This window comes from Phyllostomus hastatus, unplaced genomic scaffold (assembly GCF_019186645.2).
Source record: "Phyllostomus hastatus isolate PE091 unplaced genomic scaffold, TTU_PhHast_1.1 phas_contig_62, whole genome shotgun sequence".
NCBI classification, from domain to species: domain Eukaryota; kingdom Metazoa; phylum Chordata; class Mammalia; order Chiroptera; family Phyllostomidae; genus Phyllostomus; species Phyllostomus hastatus.
In genome coordinates this window covers 13,558,687-13,582,514 of record NW_025333921.1, presented here as the reverse complement: position 1 = coordinate 13,582,514, position 23,828 = coordinate 13,558,687, and the positions used below count along the sequence as shown (strand labels likewise).

Sequence of the window (23,828 nt, the reverse complement as noted above, 5' to 3'; positions counted from 1 at the left end):
TCTATTTCATCCAGGTTGTCCAGTTTGTTGGCATATAATTGTTCATAATATTTTATTAAAATTATTTGTATTTCTTTGATGTCAGTTGTTACTTCTTTCATTTCTGATTTTATTTGGGTCTTCTCTCTTTTTTCCTTAATGAGTCTGGTTTAAGGTTTGTCAATCTTGTTTTCTTTTAAAGACACCTTCTCGGTTTTATTGATCTTTTGTGTTTTTTAAGACTCCATTTCATGTATTTCTGATCTGATCTTTATTCCTCCTATCCCCTTTGTGTTTTGTTTGTTGTTCTTTCTTATGTTTCTTTAAGTGTCAAGTCAGATTGTTTATCTGAAATGTTTCTTGTTTCTTGAGATAGGCCTGTAATGCCATGCATTTCCTTTTTAGCACTGCTTTAGCTGTGTGCCATAGATTATGGGTTGTTGTGTTCTCATTTCCATTTTTTCAAGGTATCATTTGATTTCTTCCTTGATCTCATTGTTTGTTTGTTTGTTTTGTTTTAGATTTAAGACTTTTATTTTTTTCACCCCCCTGGGTAGAGGATGCTCTTTGCTACTCTTCTAGCCCCAAGTCCTCTGCCCTTCACAATAAGAAGAAACATTATTTTCACTGTATGGCTCAGAACATGCCTAAGTTTTGGGGGCTGACTTGTAATGGGTCAGAGTGCGTGCAGAAGGGTTGTTGGCATTAATCCACCTGGGCATCCAGTAATGAGTCAGCCAGTCAGCCTGGCCTGGGTAGTGGTGTTCAGAGATTTGATGGCAGTGATAGCCTTCTTTAGTTTTAGGAGTGTTGAAGGGAAACTTTTGGGCTGCAACTGCCATCATTGCATCATCACACTGATGTTCAGTATAGTCCTGTAAAATCCTAAACCAGGAATTCTTCACTGAGGTAATGCCATCACTGAAGGCTTCTTTCAGTCACCAGAGAATCTCCTTAGGTATCAGGTTGGAGTCCTCAAATGTCTCTCTCAGCAGATGTTTTTCTACCCCATTCTTGGGAATTCTCATATCTGCTGGCAGAGACAGGTAATAGGAACAAAACTGATGATCCAGGAATGGGACTTTCAATTCAAGGCCGTGGGCGCCAGTAGTTTGATCTGCACAGACAGCATCAAACACTTAGAGTTCCTTCAGGAGCCTCTCATTCTCCTCCTCAGCTTCTTCAGGGGAAGTGGCCTTGTGAAAATATATGTAAACCTGCATAAGTTCATCTGAACCTTCTCCAGAGAAGATCACCACACTATCTGTGTTTTTCTTTCTCCTTTTTTTTAAATTTTATTTTAATCTTTGTTCAAATACAGTTTTCTCCCTTTTACTCCCAATCCAGCCCCCCAACCCTCCCCACTTCCCTCCCGTTACCACCCTCCTCCTAGTTTTTGTCCATGTGTCTTTTAAGTTTGTTCCCGTGAACCCTTCCCAATGTCCCCTGAAATTCCCTCTACTCTCCCCTGTGGTCACTGTCAGCCTGTCCTCTATTTCAGTGTCTTTGGTTATATTTTGGTTGTTTCTTTGTTTTGTTGTTTAGGTTACTGTTAAAGGTGAGATCATATGGTATTTGTCCTTCACTGCCTGGCTTGTTTTGCTTAGCATAAGGTTTTCCAGCTCCATCCACGCTGTTGCAAAGGGTAGGAGCTCCTTCTTTCTTTCTGCTGCATAAAATTCTATTGTGTAAATGTACCATAGTTTTTTGATCCATTCATTTGCTGATGGGCATCTTGGTTGCTTCCAGCATCTAGCTATTGTAAATTGTGCTGCTATGAACATTGGGATGCATAGGTTCTCTTGGATTGGTGTTTTAGTATTCTTAGGATAGAGTCCCAGCAGTGGAATTGCTGGGTCAAAAGGCAGATCCATTTTTAGTTTTCTGAGGAAGTTCCATACTGCTTTCCATAGTGGTTGTACCAGTGTGCAATCGCACCAACAGTGCCCTAGGGTCCCCTTTTCTCCACAACCTCTCCAACACTTGTTGTTTGTTGCTTTGTTTATGATGGCCATTCTGACTGGTGTGAAGTGGTATCTCATTGTGGTTTTAATTTGCATCTCTCTGATAGCTAGCGATATTGAACATCATTTCATGTGTCTTTGGATTTTCTGTATGTCCTCCTTGGAGAAGTGTCTGTTCAAGTCCTTTGCCCATTTTTTAATTGGATTCCTTGTCTTCTTAGAGTGTAGTCATGTAAGTTCTTTATATATTTTGGATATTAAACCCTTGTCTGAGGTATCATTGGCAAATATGTTTTCCCATACAGTTGGTTCTCTTTTAATTTTGATACTGTTTTCTTTAGCTGTGCAGAAGCTTTTTATTTTGATGAGGTCCCATTTGTTTATTCTTTCCTTTATGTCCCTTGCTCTAGGGGACAAGTCAGTAAAAAAGTTTCTGCATGAAATATCTGAGATTTTCCTACCTACGTTCTCCTCTAGGACTTTAAGGGTGTCACGTTTTATATTTAAGTCTTTTATCCACTTTGAATTTATTTTTGTATATGGTGTAAGTTGGTGCTCAAGTTTCATTTTTTTGCACGTAGCTGTCCAGTTCTCCCAACACCATTTGTTGAAGAGGCTATTTTTACTTCATTTTATGTTGCTGCCCCCTTTGTCAAATATTAATTGACCATAGAGACTCGGGTTTATTTCTGGGCTCTCTGTTCTGTTCCATTGGTCTATGTGCCTGTTCTTATGTCAGTACCAGGCTGTTTTGATTACAATGGCCTTGTAGTATAGTTTAGTGTCAGGTATTGTGATCCCTCCTACTTTACTCTTCTTTCTCAAAATTGCAGAAGCTATTCAGGGTCGTTTATAATTCCATATAAATTTTTGAAGTGTTTGTTCTATGTCTGTGAAATATGCCATTGGTACTTTAATAGGAATTGCATTGAATGTGTAAATTGCTTTGGGTAGTATGGACATTTTGATGATATTAATTCTTCCAATCCATGAACACGGTATATGTTTTCATTTGTTTTTGTCTTCCTTGATTTCTTTCCTGAGTGTTATGTAGTTTTCTCAATACAGGTCTTTTACCTCTTTGGTTAGGTTTATTTGTAGATATTTTATTTTTCTTTTTGCTATTTCAAATGGGATTTTTTCCTTGATCTCTGCTTCTGCTGTTTCATTGTTGGTGTACAGAAATGCCTTTGATTTCTGGATATTGACTTTGTATCCTGCTGTTTTTCCAAATTCATTTATTAGGTCAAGCAATTTTTTGGCTGAGTCTATAGGATTTTCTATGAACACTACCATGTCATCTGCAAACAGTGACAGTTTTGTTTCCTCCTATCCAATTTGAATGCCTTTTATTTCTTTTTCTTGTCTCATGGCTGTGGCTAAAACTTCCAATACTATATTGAATAGAAGTGGTGAAAGTGGACAACCTTGTCTTGTTCCTGATCTTCATGGAAAAGAGTTTAGTTTTTGCCCACTGAGTATGATGTTGGCTGTAGGTCTCCCATATATGGCCTTTATTATGTTGAGGAATGCTCCCTCTATTCCCACTTTGCTGAGTGTTTTTATCATAAATGGGTTCTGTATCTTATCAAATGCTTTTTCTGCATCAATTGATATAATCATGTGGTTTTTGTCTTTGCTTTTGTTTATGTGATGTATTACACTTACTGACTTGCGAATATTGAACCATCCTTGCATCCCTGGAATGAATCCCACTTGGTCATGGTGTATGATCTTTTTAATGTATTGTTGGATGTGGTTTGCCAGTATTTTGTTGAGGATTTTAGCGTCAATGTTCATCAATGCTATTGGCCTGAAGTTTTCTTTCTTTGTTGTGTCTTTATCTGGTTTTGGAATTAGGATGATGTTGGCCTCATAAAAAGAGTTTGGGAGTCTCCCATCATTTTGGATTTTTTTGGAATAGTCTGTGAAGGATAGGGGTTAGCTCTTCCTTAATTGCTCTGTAGAATTCTCCTGTGAAACTATCTGGTCCAGGGCTTTTGTGTTTTGGCAGTTTTTGATTACTGCTTCAATTTCTTTTGTTGTTATTGGTCTGTTCAGGCTTTCTGCTTCTTTTTCATTGAGTTTTGGAAGATTATATTTTTCTAGAAAGTTGTCCATTTCACCTAGGTTTTCAAATTTCTTGGCATACAGTTCTTCATAGTAATTTCTTACAATCTTTTGTATTTCTGTGGTAGATGTTGTAATCTCTCCTCTTTCATTTCTGATTGTGTTTATTTGGGTCTTCTCTCTTTTTTTCTTGATGAGTCTGCTTAAAGGCTTGTCGATTTTGTTGATCCTTTCAAAGAACCAGCTCTTGGATTCATTGATCCTTAGAATTGTGCTTTTAGTCTCTATGTCATTTAATTCTGCTCTGATCTTGGTTATTTCCTTCCTTCTGCTTGCTCTGGGCTTTCTTTGTTGTTGTTCCTCGAGTTCTTGTAGACGTAGCGTTAGGTTGTTTGTTTGGAATGTTTCTAACTTTTTTAGGTGGGCCTGTATTGCTATGAACTTCCCTCTCAGGACTGCCTTGGCTGCGTCCCATAAGTTTTGGGTTGTTGTGAATTCGTTTTCATTTGTTTCCAGAAACCTTTTGATTTCTTCTCTAATATCATTCTTGACCCATTCATTGTTTAATAGCATGCTATTTAATCTCCATGATTTTGAGTGTTTTGGGTTTTTTTACCTTGGGGTTGGTTTCTAACTTCAGTCCCTTGTGGTCCGACAAAATGCTTGGTATGATTTCAATTTTCTTGTAATTCTTGAGGCTTGTTTTGTGTCCTATCATGTGGTCTATCTTTGAAAATGTTCCGTGTACATTTGAAAAGAATGTATATTTAGCTTCTTTTGGATGGAGGGCGCTGTATATATCAGTAAAGTCCATTTCATCAAGCGTATTGTTCAATGCCACAATATCTTTGTTGATATTTTGTTTGGAAGATCTGTTCATTTTTGATAGTGGGGTGTTAAAATCCCCCACTAGAACTGTGTTGCTGTCCACATCTTTCTTGAAGTCTTCTAAGATTTTCTTTATGTATTTGGATGCTCCTATGTTGAGTGCATATATATTTACAATATTTATATCTTCTTGGTGCATCCTTCCCTTGAGTATTATGAAGTGACCTTCTGGGTCTCTCTTTATGGACCTTTTTTGGAAGTCTATTTTGTCTGATATGAGTATTGCTACCCTGGCTTTTTTTTCCTGTCCATTTGCTTGGAAGATTTTTTTCCAGCCCTTCACTTTCAGCCTGTACAGGTCTTTTATCCTGAGGTGGGTCTCTTGTAGACAGCATATATGAGGGTCATTTTTCTTATCCATTCAGCTATTCTATGTCTTTTGATTGGAACACTTACTCCATTTACATGTAACGTTATTATTGATAGGTACTTATTCATTGTCTTTTATGTACGTGTGTTCCTCTCTCTCTCTCTCTTTTCCTTCCCTTCCTTAAAGCAGTCCCTTTAGGATCTCTTGCAGAGCTGGTTTGGTGGAAGTGTATTCTTTTAGACTTCTTTTGCCTGGGAAGCTTCTTATTTGGCCTTCTATCTTGATTGAGAGCCTTGCTGGATAAAGTAGCCTTGGTTGCAGTCCTCTGGTTCTCATTACTTGGAGTATTTCTTGCCATTCTCTTCTGGCTTGAAGTGTTTCCTTTGAGAAGTCAGCTGTTAGCCTTATTGGGTCTCCCTTGCATGTTACTTCCTGTTTCTCCCTTGCCGCCTTTAAGATTCTCTCTTTGTCTTGGCATTTTGCCATTTTAATGATGATGTGTCTTGAGGTGGGCCTCTTTGGGTTCCTCTTGATTGGGACTCTCTGTGTTTCCTCGATTTGTGTGACTTTTTCTGTCATCAAATTAGGGAAGTTTCCCTTCATTACTTTTTCAACTAGGTTTTTGATCCCTTGCTCTTCTTCTCCTTCTGGTATCCCTATTATACGGATATTATTATGTTTCATATTGTCTTGCATTTCTCTTAATCCATCTTCATTCTTTCTGAGCCTCTTTTCCTTTTCTTGCTCTTTCTGGATGTTGTTTTCTACTTTGTCCTCCAGCTCGCTAATCCGATCTTCTGCTTCATCAATCCTGCTTTTCATTCCTTCTACTGTGTTCTTCAGTTCAGAAATTGTATTCTTCATTTCCTCTTCACCTTTGTTGAGAGTTTCTATTTCCTTTTTCATGTTTATATAGTTTGCAGTGAGATTGTTGTAGTTTCCCTCTAATTTCTGATAGCTCATTGTGAGTTCATTAAACTTCCTGATAGTCATTGTTTTGAACTCACTATCTGATAGTTGAGTTGCCTCTGTTTCATTTAGCATTTTTCCTGAGGCTTCCTCGTTTCCCTTCAATTGGGGATTGTTTCTTTTTTTCTCATTGTTCATGGGTTTCTTCTTGTTAGCCTCTGTTTCTTAAATTGATCTGTTCTGGTTCCCTGTAATTATGGTGTGAACTTCTGTGGTAGAATACTTGTGAGATTCAGTGGTGCAATCACCTTCGTGTATCCTGGTGTTCACAGCTTCCCCCTACTCTTTTTTTTGTGATCAGTTGGAGGAGTAAGGCGAAATGTTTTAAGACAGCAAGATAGTATACTATGATATTTACATTAGCAGCCAATAGAGAAGAGATGTGTTATCCTTTGGCTCCTTATAGTGTTAACTGTGATCCTCCACCCCACTATCCACATTTTAGAAAGGATGGAAAAAGGGTAAGACTCTTATTGGGGATGAGAGGATTGTCAGTTGGATCTAGAAAGCTGTGAGGCTGTGGGAGGTCAGATTCTAAGGTAGAGTTGGATTAAATATTACTAAATAGGAGTAGTGTGTAAAAGAATAGAGACAACCCCCACAATAGTATAGTTCAGGAAATTGCAAAGTGGGCTGAGATCAGGTAGGGGTATTGAGTAGTATTTACAATTCTAAGGACTAGGTCTTATTAACAGTAATAGTAAAGTGAAAGTCTTGTGGCAGAATGGATAAGATCTAGATAATAAGAATAAAGAGTATAGAACCTTGAGAGGTGTATTAATGGAACACAGATGAAGGATAGTAAATTATGAACACACTGTGACTGAGATACCAGGGGGAACCTATCAAATGACAGTATAACAAGCCAAGCAAAGAAGATTATACAGAAAGAAAAAGAATACCAAAGTACTATTAAAATAAAAAATGTCAGAAAAGTGAGAGAAAGATAATACAAATTTACAGTAACTTGCAAGATTAAAAAAAAAAGGGAAAAAAAGCAGAAGATGGAGTGCAGGAGAGATAAATTTGGATTGGAAAGAATAATATTAGGATGAATGGAAGAGAAACATAAGGGATTGAGAGATATAAAAATAAGAATTGAAAAATAAAATGTCACTTAAAACACAAGATAAAATCAATCAACCAACAACAGCCACAAAAACCAAAGCAAACCAAACCAAACAAAAAAAAAAAAAACAAACCTCTTGTTGGTTTCTAACTGGCCAGACCAGTTTTTCTGATCTTACTGGCTTCAGCTGGCTGAGGGACCTTTGAAATGCTTATCAGTCTTCCCAGCCAAATCTCAGCAAATCTCTCAGGTACCCTGGGCGCTCCTGAGCACACTCACTCTCCGGAGCTCACTGCCGAGTTCTTCCGGACTCTGGGGTCCCTGCAAGGTTCCAGCTCTATGATCTCAGGAGGCACCCGCAATGTTATAGGATTCACTGTGCCCTCCCTGGGAATCATGCGCGCCCCTCCACCAAACTTTTGAGTTTCGGGCTCTAGGAACGCCCTAAGTGCCGCGACCCTTCTGGGTTCACAGCATGAGAGTCAGGATGGGGCGCATGCTTCTGTAGTTCATTATAGCAGGCTCTCGAAATCTGAGAATGCCCGTGCCCTTTCCTGGATCAGGGTTGTGATGTCTAGGTTTTCAACCGATCCACACTCCCACCAGGCTAGGGGTGTGGGTGATCTTCTAGGCCACCCCTGGTCCTGCCGGCTGGGGGTCCTCACTTCTCCCAGGTCTCTGGGTGGGTGTTCACAGTCCCTGGGTGATTTTTTTCCCAGTCCAGCTGGCCTCTCTGTGCCTTCAAGCAACAAGTTCTCCCTTGGAGTTGCTCAACCCCCATATTCGGGGGAGGGAGCAGTGACTCCCCTCTCCTGGGAGCCCTGAAGCAGACCCAGGAGCACCGGGCCTGGGGATTGCACACCCCTGGTCCCCGCACTGATCCCTGGGTCCCTTTTGTGCTGAAGCAGTCTCCTTACCGTCTGGTTTTTCAATGATCGCAATAATTTTTGATGTCCTGCTTTCAAAAGTGATTCGGTAACCTAGTCCACTTGCTCTGTTTCTCCACCAATCCGCGAGTTTCCCTCCTCCTCACAGAAGCCAAGAAACATGCTGCCTAGAGTAAAGCTGCCATCTTGAATCTCCTCTCTGTCTTTTCGAATGTACTTGGAAATTAAGTACATATCCACTGAAGCATGAACTATTGTAATGTCATAAGTTTCCAAGGAGAATATGACTTCATTGAGGGCCTGAATACCTTCCTCAGAGTTAAAGAGGACTTCATTGTGTTCACTCCCAACATGATTTGCCACCTTTCTGGCAGCTACTAAATCAGGTCTATCTTCCACGCCAATTGCAAATGTCTGGAAAATGTACTGGACTTGAGCCTCTTTTAGCTGCTTGGACAGGATGGCAGCAACCAAACTGGAATCGAAGCCCCCTGATAAAAGACAGTCAATCCTCTGGTCTGTCATCAAATGTTTCTTAATGGCATTGTTAAAAAGTATCTGGAAATTGCTCTTCATGTTTTCTGTTTCAAAACCTGGGAATAAATTCTCCACACTGTCATAGAGGGCATGCAGAGGCTCATCTTTGCAGTGATGATATTTAACTATTTCCACTGATGTAACTTTGCCATTTGGCTTTAAATCCAGTACTTCATAGTGTTCCAGGAGAAGTGGCTCCACTTTTAAAAAAGGAGCTGTGGAATACTTCAAGTTAACAAGACCTTTAGCTTCTGAACACACAGCCAAAAATCCATCTTCTGCCATAGCTTTAAACAAAGGTGTGACTATAGGTATCTCTCCCCACGAACACTTTCTTATGGGCTGTATCTGGTAAAATAAACTCAGATACCCCATCCAACATGCAAACTGTTTGCTCAATTCCTCCTTTGTAATAAAGATGAAGGATTACCTCACCACCCACTTTGGTTGGATATTCAAATTCAAAATGGCATTGCAACTTCTTGTGGTTGTTGATTTCTCCATTGTAACATAGCCACAAATAAGGACATTTCTTCATGTAAATTGGTTGTAACCCAAACAACTGGTCAACCACCCCCAACTGGCGAAATCCAAAGCAGCAGTTGGTATATTCGTTGACATTCTCAAAGGGAAATGCATTCAGACCCCTGTGTGCAATCTTCATGGCACTCAGACACTGAACAGAGAGGCGGTCATTGCCAAAAAGGGCTCAGATGCCACACATGGTGCAATGGAGCTACAGGGCTCTCTGAACACAAACAGGGAAGGTTAGCCGCTAGTGGTGGGGTAGAGACACAGGCTACGGTCAGCTGGGGGTCATTGTTAATTCACTTATTGTTTAGTGACATGTTATTTAACCTCCATGTCTTTATGTCTTTTTCAGTTTTTTTTCCCTGACTGATTTCTAGTTTCATATCATTATGATCAGAGGAGATGCTTGATATGATTTCAACTTTCTTAAATTTATTGATACTTGTTTTGTGTCCTAACATGTCCTATGTACACTTGAAAAGAATATATATTCTGCTGCCTTGGAGTGAAATGCTTTGATGGTATCAATTAAATCCATTTGATCTAGTGTGTCATTTAAGCCTGCCATTTCCTTGTTGATTTTTTGTCTAGAAGATTTATCCATTGTTGTTGATGGGGTGTCTAAATCCCGTACTATGACTGTATTACTCAGACACTGAACAGAGAGGCGGTCATTGCCAAAGAGGGCTCAGATGCCACACATGGTGCAATGGAGCTACAGGGCTCTCTGAACACAAACAGGGAAGGTTAGCCGCTAGTGGTGGGGTAGAGACACAGGCTATGGTCAGCTGGGGGTCATTGTTAATTCACTTATTGTTTAGTGACATGTTAGTCTTGGTATTTATATTTATCAAAACTTGCTTTACATATTTAGGTGCTCCTATATTGGGTGCATAAATGTTTAGAAGGGTTACATCCTTTTGTTGGATGGCTTCCTTCATCCTTATGTGGTGTCCTTCTTTGTCTCTTACTATACCCTTATTTTCAAGTCTATTTTGACAGATATAAGTATTCCTACACCAGCATTATTTTTTCATTTCCATTTGTATTAATAATCCTTTTATACCCCCTTACTTATAATCTGTGTTTACCTTTTGTTCTGAGGTGGGTCTCTTGTAGACAGCATATATATGTCTTGTTTTCTTATCCATTCAGCTACCCTATGTTTTGATTGGAGCATTTAAGCCATTTACATTTAAGTGATTATTGTTAAGTACACATTTATTGCCATTTTATTCTTTTAATTACATTCCCCTTTCTTCTACTTCTTCCTCTTCCTCTTCCCTCTTCTTCTCTACCTCCTCTTCTTCTTTTATGTATTTTTCCATGACCATATTTTCCCCTTATCCCCTTCTCCCTTCTGCAATCACCACACTGTTGTCCATGCCCATGAGTCCTTTTTCTTTTTGCTTGATCCCTCCACTTCCTAAATTCAACCATAACTGTTATCCTGCTCTATGTCTATGAGTCTGTCTCTATTTTGCTTGTTAGTTCAGTTTGTTCTTTGGGGACACATATGAGTGAAATCATGTAGTATATATCTTTCTCTGACTGGCTTATTTTACTTAGCATAATATTCTCCAGCTCCATCTGTACTGTTGCAAAGGATAACATTTTCTTCTTTGTGGCTGAGTAGTATTCCACTGTATAAATGTCCCATGGTGTTTTATACACTCATCTAGTGATGGACAATTGGGTTGCTTCCATATCTTGGTGATCATAAATAACCCTGCAATGAACATAGGGGTGCTTATGTTCTTTCAAATTAGTGTTTTGTGTTTCTTCAGCTATATTTCCAGAAGTGGGATCAATGAGACAAAAGGCAGATCTATTTTTAAGTTTTTGAGATAACTCCATCCTTACTGCTTTCCACAGTGGCTGCATCAATCTGCATTCCCACTAACAGTGCAAAATTGTTTCTTTACCTTGTTTTCCAAATCACCAATTCAGTTCTCTGCTTTATTCAACCTACTGTTTAATTTTTCTAGTGTATTCATGATTTCTGATTGGTCATTTTTTTATGGTTTCTATGTCCTTTTGCATGCTGTTGAGCATCCTTATAACTATTACTTTGAACTCTATATCTGATAGGTTGCTTGCCTCCATTTCACTTAGCTTTTTTTGGAGATTTCTCCTGTTCTTTCATTTTGGGGTTATTTCTTCATTTCCCATTTTTGCTGCCTCTTTGTGTTTCTTTCTATGTATTAGATAGATCTCCTATGACTTTTTGTATTCATGGGTGGCTTTATGTAGTAGGTGTCCTGAGGGTCCGGTGGCACAGTCTCCCTAATCACCTTAGCTGGGTTCTCCTGGAATGTCCCTTGTGTGGGTTATGTGGGCCCTCTTGTTGTATCTGAGCCTTGATTGATATTGGCCTGTTCATGTGTGGGATCAATCCTTAGGCTGGCTGACTCTGAGGCTCAACCCTGACCAAGGTGTGCAAGTTGCTGTGCAGGTACTGACCACATGAAGCAGAAATCACCTCAATAGGGTTTGGTGCCTGCCGAGATCTCCCTTTGGATAGACTGGTTGTGAAACTTATTGGGCCCTGTTCTGATGTCTGAAACTGGCCACTGGGTGTGTTGGTTCTGTGGTCCCTTGGGGGCTACTCTGGTGTACCCCATGTAAGATGTTGCCTATGACTGGCTTTTGGCAACCTTTTGGAGTTACAAGTGATCCATAATTTGTGCCTGCTCTGTTGGGCCTGGGCGTGTGCAGGAGGAACCAACCTGTACACCAAGGCTGGATTTTACCAGTGCTGGGCCCAAAAGCAGGTCAGGAAAAGTCCCAGGACACACTGATGAAATTTGCCTCTGCCTGCTTCTGCCTACCTCTGTCTGTTGGCTGCCTCTTAGGCTCAGTCACTGAAAGAGCTTCTGGCTGTACTCAGCAGGGCTTAAGCTCCATGTGATAGGCCAAGAAGGAGGTCAAGGGCAGGGCTATTGCTTTCCCCCAGGCTGATGTAACATTGAGGAGAGTGCTCTACTCAAGAATGATAACGTGTGTGGTATGAAAGAATGACTTAGTACAGGGATACTGGCAACTGTCTCTTCAGCTTGTTCCCCAGAGCCACAAATGCCAGATTCTCCTCACATGACTCCAGTCTCCTCTGGCCTTCCACCTCAGGAGAATAGCATGCATGGCTGTGAACAAAATTTTGTGTGATTCTTTAAGAGGGTGCCTGTTTCTTTAGTGGACTCCTGCCTCTCCCTGGTGGGGAGAAACCTTGCTGCTTCTTATAGCCAGATGTTACATGGGTGTCTCTTCCTGGCTCTGGTACTCTGGGCTTGGAGGTTGGGCCTGGGGTTGAGACCTCACACTTCTCAGGGGGAACCTCCTGTAGCTATGATATCAATCTAGAACCTCAGCTACTGCCCATATGGGTTGTGCCAGGCTTTTTCCCTGTCTCTGCCCTTCCTATGAGTCTTGATGTAGCCTTTTCTGTACATCCTTGGCTATAAGACTTCTCCTCAGAAAAGGAGGAAGATGGCGGTGAGATAGGTGGGAGCAGAGTCCACTTTGCCCTGCACATGGGTGAAACACCTAGCTAATCTTCTGAGGAACGGAGTGAACAGCCACCAGTATCCTGGCATATATGAAGATTGGAGGCTAAAATTATAGAGGACATTGAAAATTCAGATGATAAGGAGAGTGCTTTGGGACAATAAGGTCCCTGGGACAAGTGCAGGGACCAGGGTGGCTGCAGCCCCTGGCCAGCACCCGCCTGGTCTGTTGCAAAATTCTTGGGAGAGAGCCAGGCCAACGGCTTCTTCCCCTGCCAAACAAGGTTTGTACACCACCAGAATAGACCTGGACGCTTGAAGTCATGGCAGGGAGAATAAGGACGAAGTGGCAAACACACAGGGGCCATGTGTACTGGCTGAGACTGTGGACACCAGCTGGGAAGAGTTGGGCCATGATGGATCCTGACCCAGATAGTCCCAGTCTGGTTGGAGAGTTGGGCTGTGTGAGAGACCTGGCGCTTGTTTGGAGTGGCAGGCTTGAGCAGGAAGAGTTTTTCAAAAAGAAAAAGAAAAAAAAAAGAGGCACTCAGTGGCTTGTAGGGGAATTCTCCAGGGGTAGCCATCCATGCCTCCCCCACTGCGCCTGAGCAGCCTCTGCACCCTCAGCCATGGGCCCACTTCTGCCAGGACTGTGAGTGTGTGCCCTAGCCCTGGCACCAGCCCCAGCAGTGGAGGTCACCCAACCAAGCCCAAGACCCCAGAGGTGTGCCACTGACCGGGCTGCCCACCACCACGCTCCCAATGCTACCGCAGCAGTAGAGGCTGCGCACTCACACCTGAAGCCCCAGGGACAGTGTGCACCCAAATCAGCAGTTCAGCAGCTGCCAGCCACACTCTAGTTGTGAAGGCCAAGTGCTCCAGCCCGCAGCCCCGAGGGTGGAGTGTGCCTGACCCTGCCACTCTTGCCCAACCCCACCAATCCCTCTTCAGCCTGCTGCAGCTAGGAAGACCAGCAGAACTGGTTTGGCTTATTTAAAGCCAGCAGGTGGCTTCCTTTTTAAAATAAAAATTCCTTTTTCCTTTCTTTCCTTCTTTCCTTTTTTATTCCTTCTTCTTTCCTTCCTTTCTGTCTTTTTAAAATTTCTAATTCCTTCTGTCTTCTTTTTTTTTTTAATTTCACCAAGAGGACAATAAAACCTGGAGCTGTGAAACGACCAGAGTTAGACCCAAAGAGGGGTCATCCCAACAACAGAAACAGACAAATTTCACTTTGCTACTTAAGAGAATTTGCAAGTTATTTTATATTTGTATTATTAGTATTTGTGACTATTTTTATATCTTTTATTTTACTAGTATTTTTTATCTCTCTTTCTGTTTAGTCTTCTTTACTTGGTTTGTTAAATTGCATAGTTTAAAGCCCTGGCTGGCGTAGCTCAGTGGATTGAGTGCGGGCTGGGAACCAAAGTGTCCCAGGTTCGATTCCCAGCCAGGGTACATTCCTGGGTTGCAGGCCAGACCCCCAGCAACTGCACATTGATGTTTCTCTCTCTCTCTCTCTATCTCCCTCCCTTCCCTCTCTAAAAATAAATAAATAAAATATTTAAAAAAAGATTACTTTAAAAAAATTGCATAGTTTAACTGGTTCCCTGGTTCTCTCTTTCATAGTGTATTTTTAATTTTCCATCTTTTACTTCTCTTATGTTCCAATAGCACACTACTCTAGGTCCTGTACTTCCTATTCTAGTTGTTCAGATCACATAGATTCTATCATATGATTGTTGCTTTGTTACTATTGTAAATAATTGTGGTTCCATACAGTTGTAAATACTACACAGCACTCCTCTCAATTTTATGTCACTTCATTGTTTCCAGAACTTCAAAACTATTGTCATTAACTCTATTTGCTCACACACTACACCTATTTTCATCCTTTACTCTCGCTTTACCTCATAATCTGACCACCCACAAGCTCACTGCCTTCTAGATCCAACTCACAATCCTTCCCCACCTAACGAGAGTCTTATCTTTTTTCCACCCTTTTCTGAAAAGTGGCTAGGTGTGTGAAATATCATGGTTAACACTATATATATCCAAAGGATCTCCTATCTCTTCTCTCTGGGTTGGTGCTTTAAATAACATAGAATACACTCCTGCTATCTTAAACCATTTTGCCTTTCCCCTCCAAATGAACACAACAAACAAACGATGGGAAGACAAAGAAACAACCCCCAAATGAAAAGAAAGTAAGAAGCCTCAGAAAGAATGCTAAATGAAATAGAGGCAACTCAACTATCAGATATTGAGTTCAAAGCAATGGTTATCAGGAAGCTCAATGAGCTCATGGTGAATTACCAAAAACCACAGGGAAACTACAATGAACTCACTCAAAACTATATCAACATGAAAAAGGAAATAGAAACTATCAACAAGGGCCAAGAGGAAATGATGAATACAATTTCTGAATTGAAGAACACAGTAGAAGGAATCAAAAGCAGGATCAATGAAGCAGAGGATTGAATCAGTGAGCCGGAGGACAAGTAAGAAAAAAACACCCAGAAAGAGCAAGAAAAGGAAAAGAGGTTCAGAAAGATGGAAGAGGGGTTAAGAGAAATGCAAGACAACATGGAACATAGTAATACCTGTATAGTAGGGATACCAGAAGGAGAAGAAGAAGAGCAAGGGATAGCAAACCTGTTTGAAAAAGTAATGATGGAAAACTTCCCTAGTTTGGTGAGAGAAAAACTCACACAAATCCAGAAATCACAGAGAGTCCCAATAGAGAGGAACCCAAAGAGGCCCACTTCAAGACACATCATCATTAAAATGGCAAAATGCCAAGACAAACAGAGAATCTTAAAGGCAGCAAGGGAAAAACAGGAAGTAACATACAAGGGATTCCCAATAAGACTAGCAGCTGACTGCTCAATGGAAATGCTCCAAGCCAGAAGGGAATGGCAAGAAATATTCCCAGTAGTAAGAACCAAGGGCCTGCAACCAAGATTACTCTACCCAGTAAGGTTCTCAATTAAAATGGATGGCCGAATAAGGAGCTTCCTGGGCAAAAGTAGACTCAAAGAATACACCTCCACCAAACCAGCTCTGCAGGAGATGCTAAAGGGACTGCTTTAAGAAAAGGAAGAAAAACAGTGAGAGAGAGAGGGACACAGGTATGAAAAAATGGCAATGAATAAGTACCTATCAATAATAACCTTACATGTAAATGGAGTAAGTGTTCCAATCAAAAGACATAGAATAGCAGAATGGATAAGAAAGCATGACCCACACATATACTGCCTACAAGAGACCTACCTCAGAACAAAAGACCTACACAGATTGAAAGTGAAGGGCTGGAAACAAATATTTCAAGCAAATGGACAGGAAAGCCAGAGTAGCAATACTCATATCAGACAAAATAGACTTCAAGATCCATAAAGAACCATAAAAAGAGACCCAGAAGGTCGCTTCATAATACTCAAGGGAAGAATTCATCAAGAAGACATAAACATTGTAAATATATATGCACCCAAAATAGGAGCACCCAAATATATAAAGAAAATATTGGAGGACTTCAAGAAAGATATTGACAGCAACACAATAATAGGGGATTTTAACACCCCACTGTCAAAGATGGATAGATGCTCCAAACAAAATATCAGATAAACACTGTGGCATTGAACAATGCTCTAGATCAAATGGATTTAACTGATATATATATAGAGCCTTTCATCCCAAGAAAGCTAAATACACATTCTTTTCAAATGCACATGGGACATTTTCAAAGATAGACCACATGATAGGACACAAAACAAGCCTCAACAAATTCAAGAAAATTGAAATCATACCAAGCATTTTCTGAGACCACAAGGGACTGAAACTAGAAACCAACCTCAAGGCAAAACCCAGAAAACACTCAAACTCATGGAGATTTAATAGCATGCTATTAAACAATGAATGGGTCAAGAATGAGATCAAGGAAGAAATAAAAAAGTTTCTGGAAACAAATGAAAATGAACTCACAACAATTCAAAATTTACAGGATACATGAAGGCTGCCCTGAGAGGGAAGTTCATAGCAATACAGGCCTACCTAAAAAAGAAACGTTTCAAATAAACAACCTAACCCTAGGCCTACAAGTACTCAAGGAACAAAAAGAAAGACAGCCCAGAGCAAATAGAAGGAAAGAAATGACCAAGATCAGAGCAGAATTAAATGACACAGAGACTAAAAGTACAATCCAAAGGATCAGTAAATCCAGGAGCATGTTCTTTGAAAAGATAAACAAGATCAACAAGCCTTTAAGCAGGATCATCAAGAAAAAAAGAGAGGGCCCAAATAAGCATAATCAGAAATGAAAGAGGAGAGATTACAACTGATACCACAGAAATACAAAGAATTGTAAGAAATTACTATAAAGAACTATATGCCAAGAAATTTGAAAACCTAGGTGAAATGAACAAATTTCTAGAAAAATATAATTTTCTAAAACTGAATGAAGAGCAAGCAGAAAGCCTGAACAGTCCTATAATAGCTAGTGAAATTGAAGCAGTAGTCAAAAAAACTCCCAGTACAAAAAAACCCTGGACTGGATGGTTTCACAGGAGAATTTTACAAAACATTTAAGAAAAGGTTAACCCCTATCCTTCTCAGACTATTCCAAAAAAATCCAAGAAGAGGGAAGACTCCCAAACTTTTTTTATGATGTCAATAACATCCTAAATCCAAAACCAGATAAAGACAGAACAAAGAAAGAAAACTACAGGTCTATATCACTGATGAACATAGATACTAAAATCCTCAACAAAATATTGGCAAACTGCATCCAGCAATACATTAAAAAGATCATATACCATGATCAAGTGGGATTCATCCTAGAGATGCAAAGATGATACAACATTCCCAAATCAATAAACATAATATATCACATAAACAAAACAAAACACAAAAATCACATTATCATATCCATATATGAGGAAAAAGCATTTGATAAGATACAGCACCCATTTATGATAAAAACACTTTCAGAATGGGAATAGAGTGAGTATTCCTCAACATAATAATGGCCATATATGAGTGACCTACAGCCAACATCATACTCAATGGTCAAAAACTTAGAGCTTTCCACTAAGATCAGGAACAAGACAAAAATGCCTGCTTTCACCACTCCTATTCAACATAGTATTGGAGGTCCTAGTCATAGCAATCAGACAAGAAAAAAGATAAAAGACATCCAAATTGGAAAGGAAGAAGCAAAACTGTCATTGTTTGCAGATGACATGATAGTGTACATAGAAAATCCTATAGACCCCACCAGAAAACTATTCGACCTAATAAATTAATTTGTCAAAACAGCAAGGTACAAAGGCAATATCCAGAAATCTAAGGCATTTTTGTACACCAACAATGAAATATCAGGAAGAGAAATCAGGAATAAAAAACATTTGATATAGCAAAAAGAAAAATAAAATACCTAGGAATAAACCTAACCAAGGAGGTAAAAGAGCTGTACTCAGAAAAATACACAACACTGAAGAAAGCAATTAAGGAAGACACAAACAAATGGAAGTATATACCATGCTCATGGATTGGAAGAGTTAACATCACCAAAATGTCCACATTACCCACAAAACAATTTATAGATTCAATGCAATCACTATTAAAGTGCCAATGACATATTTCACAGATATAGAACAGACATTTCAAAAATTTATGTGGAACCATAAATGACCCCAAATAACTGCAGCAATTTTGAGAAAGAAGAACAAAGTAGGAGGGATCACAGTACCTGACATCAAATTGTATTACAAAGCCACTATAATCAAAACAGCTTGGTACTGGTATAAGAACAGGCACATAGACCAATGGAACAGAACAGAGAGCCCAGAAATAAAGTGAAGTCTCTATGGTCAATTAATATTCAACAAAGGGGGAAGAAGCATAAAATGGAGTAAAAATAGCCTCTTCAACAAATGGTGCTGGGAGATCTGGACAGCTACATTAAAAAAAAAATGAAACTTGATCACCAACTTACACCATACACTAAAATAAATTTGAAGTGGATAAAACACTTAAAGATAAGTTCTGACATCATAAAAGTCCTAGAGGACAACATTGACAGGAAAATCTCAGACATTCCACACAGCAACATCTCACTGATATGTCCTTAAAGCAAGAGACATAAAGGAAAGAATAAACAAATGGGACCTCATGAATAAAAAGCTTCTACATGGACAAAGAAAACAGCATTAAAATTAAAAAAGAACCAACTATATGGGAAAAGATATTTACCAATTGTAGCTTGGACTAGAATTTGGTCTCCAAAATATGTAAAGAACTGACATGACTCCACTCCAGGAAGACAAAAAAATAACAATTAAAAAATGGGAAAAAGACCTGAACAGACACTTCTCCAAGGAGGAGCTATAGAGGGCCCAGAGACATGTGAAGAGATGCTCAGCATCAGCAGCTATCAGAGAGATGCAAATTAAAACCACAATGAGATACCACTTCACACCAGTCAGAATGGCTATCATAAACAAATCAACAAACAAGTGTTGGAGAGGATGTGGAGAAAAGGGAACCCTAGGGTACCATATGTTGGGATGTAGACTGGTATAGTGACTGTGGAAAAACTATGGAATTTCCTGAGCAAACTGAAAATGGAACTGCCTTTTTACCCAGTAATTCCACTGCTGGGATTATATCCCAAGAACACTGAAACACCAATCCAAAAGGACCTATGCATCCCAATGTTCATAGCAGCACAATTTACAATAGCCAAGTGCTGGAAGCAACCAAGATGCCCATCAGTAAATGAGTGGATCAAAAAAATTATGGTGCATTTATACAATGGAATACTATGCAGCAGAGAGAAAGAAGGAGCTCCTACCCTTTGCAACAGCATGGATGGAACTGGAGAGTATTATGCTAAGTGAAATAAGCCAGGAGTTGAGGGATTAATACCATATGATCTCACCTTTAACTGGAACATAATCAACAAATAAAAAAAGCAAGCAAAATATAAGCAGAGACATAGAAATTAAGAACAAGTTGACAGTAACGGGAGGGGAGGTGGGAGGGGATAATGAGAGGAAGGGTTTTTAGGAACTACTATAAAGGACACATGGACAAAACCCAGGGGGAAGGTGGAAACAAGGGAGGGAGGTGAGTTTGGCTGGGGAGTGTAGTGGTGGGGGGAAAATGCAGACATCTATAATTGAACAACAATAAAATAATTATTAAAAAAGACTTCTCTTCAGCTAGTCTACAGTTGGTTATTCAAGGTGATTGTTCTATAATTTAGCTGTAATTCCAGTTTGGTCCTGGGAGGAGGTGAGTTTAGCTGCCACCAATTCTGCTACCATCTTGGATCCTGTTCGATGATTGCCTTTCAAAAAGGTGGTTCCCAAGTCCTACAGGAACACAGTCTTGGCATGTAAAACTGTTAGTAGTCTTTTAAAAAGTGTTATATACATCTCAATGGGGAGAGAAAGAATTTACAGTGATACATTTTCTAAAGAAAACGTTCAAAGAAAATGGAGGTCAGGGCCTAGAGTCAGAAAGAACCTGCCCAAGTTCAGTCCAGCAGAGGGAGTGCTAAGGACATATTGGTCCATGGACCTGGACGTAGGGGGTGAGGTTGAGGGAAGAACAGAGTTTTGGGTGAGTCTTTGGTCCTGGGAGGATATTGATGTCTTTTACTGCCACCAAGAACAGAGGAAGAATAGAAGGTTGGCCAAAAGGACAAATTAAGTTTTGCAGAAGCTTAGTTTGTGGTGCTTGTAAGATACTCAAGTTGAGTTGGCTGTATGGGTCTGTGACCCAGGAGAGGTGTGGGTTGGAAGGCAGGTTGGGAGTGATGGACATATAGAGCTAGTCTTAGTTCATCTATTGTACTACTTATGTTTAGGTGAAACTAACATTGTACTTTCTCACCCCCAGTTGAGGAAGAATCAATACAGATTAAAAGGAATTTTAAGAAACAGATGCATTCAGCAAATTCCCAGTACTTTTGGTTAGTTCTGTTATGGTTAGCAAGACCCTAATGTAAATCAGAATAGGAAAATCAAATGGTAATCTGGTGAGAGTTAATTATAAAACTTTAATTTTCATTGTATTGTAGTATCTGTGATGTCTCAGGGACAAGTAGTTATTTACCAAAAATGTGTTTTCTTTAGAACTAGCAAACAAACAAGCAAACAAACAAACAAACAAGAAGGATCAGAGTTCTCCACAGTTTACTTTCTGAATTTTTGCAAGATAATGTAGTTAACAGAGGATTTGGAATCTTCCTGAAAAGGTAAGAGAAAAGAAAAACCCCAAATAAAACCCAAGCCAAAAGCCATGTGTAATGATGAAAAATTAAAAATTACACCAATTGTTCTGTTCTCTTTTACTCAATTCCTATCTACTTTTCCTAGGGCTTTAAGGTCTGTTTCTTTTCTGGAAATAATTTAAAGTTGCAGATGGAGATAAAGATTCAAGCCTTAATGACGTATTCACTTATGTGTTCACAGCACTTCAGATGCATTTGGGAAACTGGGAGCAATGACTTACCTGTAGGAATTTTTTGAAAGATGGGGACCATAGATATTTTTGTGTTATGACCAGACTACAGCAGCAGAGAGTTGAGTTTAGCTGTGACAGCTGCCAGTATTTTTTGTCCAGCAGTAGCTGTTTCTGACATATAAGTGGTGAGGAATGGAAGTGAGTGAACCCTCAGACTTTAAGTTGTCCTTGACTTCAGGGGCCACTGACAAGGATATTTCTTACTACTTGAAGTTTGGCATTGGAGTTTGTTTACAGCTAATGAAATTTTCCTGTTATTAAGACTGACATTTAGATTGGTGCTCCAAGAATCCTTGAGAGCTGTTCACATGCATTCTGAAGAGCCCTTTGAACATCAAATGGCTCTCACAAAAGAAGGCTTTTTATCAACTGAATGTGAAGGGCAACATGATTCAAAGAAAAAAAATCCCACCATAGGCTTTTTCTGAGGTAACCACAGAAAGAAAGCTCTGGGTTAGAAAATTGCTTTTACTTAAGCTTATTATCGGACAAAGACTGTAGGCTTCCTATCTTCTGTTCTGAATATACAGGGGTCCTTGAAAAAGGTAGTTTTACTTGGCCCTGAAAAATTCTTAATGTCTTTCAGATTTTTGGTGTATTTCAGTAGTTGTGCTCTTTCTGGAACAAGTGGTTATTGAAGTTTGTTTTCTTTATATTAGTGAACAAACAAAAACAAAGAGGCAGACTTCCTCAGAGGCCATTTCCTGAACTTTTTGCAAGGCAATGCTGAATCAGTTGGAGATATCATATCTCCTGGAAAAGTACAAAATGGAAAAAAAAAGAAAAAGAAAGTCCCAAAGAACCAAAAAAAAATTCTGCCATGTTGAAGATCATTTTCAGCAGGAGAGGAGTAGCACCTGAGCTTAACTGAGAGTGGATCCTTGCTGCTGGGGGCTGTTGGAAGGAAGCTGTCAGATATCAACAGGATGTATTTTCCTTTGCAGACAAAACGAGACATTTAAAAATAAATAGCAATCAATGTTAAGATTCTATCATGCAAGTTGACACGCTCATGCACAAGCCTCACAAACAGGTTAGTTTGCCTTGCCCGCCCCACCCCACTCCACAGCCCTTCCCCTGCCCCCGAGTCTCAAGTGATGATGGAAACCAGCATGATACAGGGAGTGGGGAGGAGAGGGAGGAAGGAGGGTAGGAGTAGGAGAAAGAAGAGGGCAGAGGGATAGGGGAAGGGGAGGGGAAAGAGGAAATGAAGACATGTTACTCTAGAATCACCCTAGGTGCTCTTGTAGCTGTGATTGATGAAGAGAATCATAGTCAAATATCAGCTGCTTTTGGAGGATTGAGTCTGTTTCAAAACAATTGACTCAAAGGATCTGGTTTTGAAGTTGAACTAAAGTGCCTGAGACTGACTTGGAGCTTCAACAGTTGTTTTAAAACAAAATGATGAGCTTATTTCTATCATCACACTGAGTAGAAGTCCTGTCAACTGAGGTCTGAGTAAAATTGTTCAAAAGGAAAGCATTTTCAGTCTTTCACTCTTGCCCATGGCTGACCCCGGCTGATTTTTAGTTCAGTGTCATTTTGTTATTAGACTCCAAAATCTGCCGTGAAGGGACCTCTTAATATGGGGATTTTTGAGATGAACCTTACTGTGAATGGCTGGGTTAACCTCCTGAGTGGTAAGAGCCAGTTCTTGGTCCTTTGGATTTCTAAATACCAGAAACCAGTCTTCCTCTTTAAAAAAAGGTTGACTATGTAATTTTGAAACTTACTACAAATGGTCATTTGTACAGAATGTGTTTCTAAGGGATTTTTTTTTCTATCCTCAAATCATTCTATATTTCCTTATCTGTGTCCTAAAATAAGAGGGTGGACAAATTCGAGTATGGCTAAACAAAAATTGAGTGGAGAAATGGAGACCCTCTGGCTAAATAAAACCACCTGTTTTGTGTGTGTATGTGTTTAAAATGCAGGACAGTTCACAACCTTGTCTTTCAGTAAGCACTGGATCCTTTTTCCCCCTATTTATTTATTTATTTCCAGAAGTTTAAATATTTTATTGTTGTTCTATTACAGTTGTCCCAATTTTTCCCCCTTTGCCCTCCTCCGCTCTGTCCATACCCTGCTCCCACGGTCTGACCCCAAGCTTTTGTTCATGTCCATGTGTCATTCACAAGCATTGGACTCTTCAGTGAAGCAATGCTTTTCAAATCAATTTGACCATGGAATGTCCAAGGAACTTAGTTTGGGAAATGGTATTCTGGAAAAATAGATCTATTTTTAATGGATATGTTTTCTATAGTTTTTACAGAAGAACTACTATAACACAATTCCTATAACCTTAGGTTGTTTATATTTGTAATATTGCCAATGTTTTGAATAAAAGTAAAGACTGTAAAAATATCACAGATTTTTTTTTGTCCTAGATAGCACCTATGCCTGAAGGAAAATACACTAATTTTCTAAAACTTTGTGTAAATGTTTTGTTTCATGTTGCCAGTAGGAGGGATGATTTATACTTTGTATTTCTAACTTAAATTCTTAAATTCTAACTTTTTTCTAATTCTTTTTTCAGTAACAATGATAACAATTGAACTCTCAAAGATTTAAAAAATGTATTTTTTATTAAAATGA

The 23,828-nt window shown here is 39.5% G+C and overlaps 1 pseudogene; it reads right to left on the bottom strand.

The window, feature by feature from the left end:
- Nucleotides 1-626: 626 nt before the first annotated feature.
- On the bottom strand, nt 627-9,397 carry LOC123825146 (annotated as a pseudogene).
- Between the last annotated feature and the right edge of the window lie 14,431 nt (nt 9,398-23,828).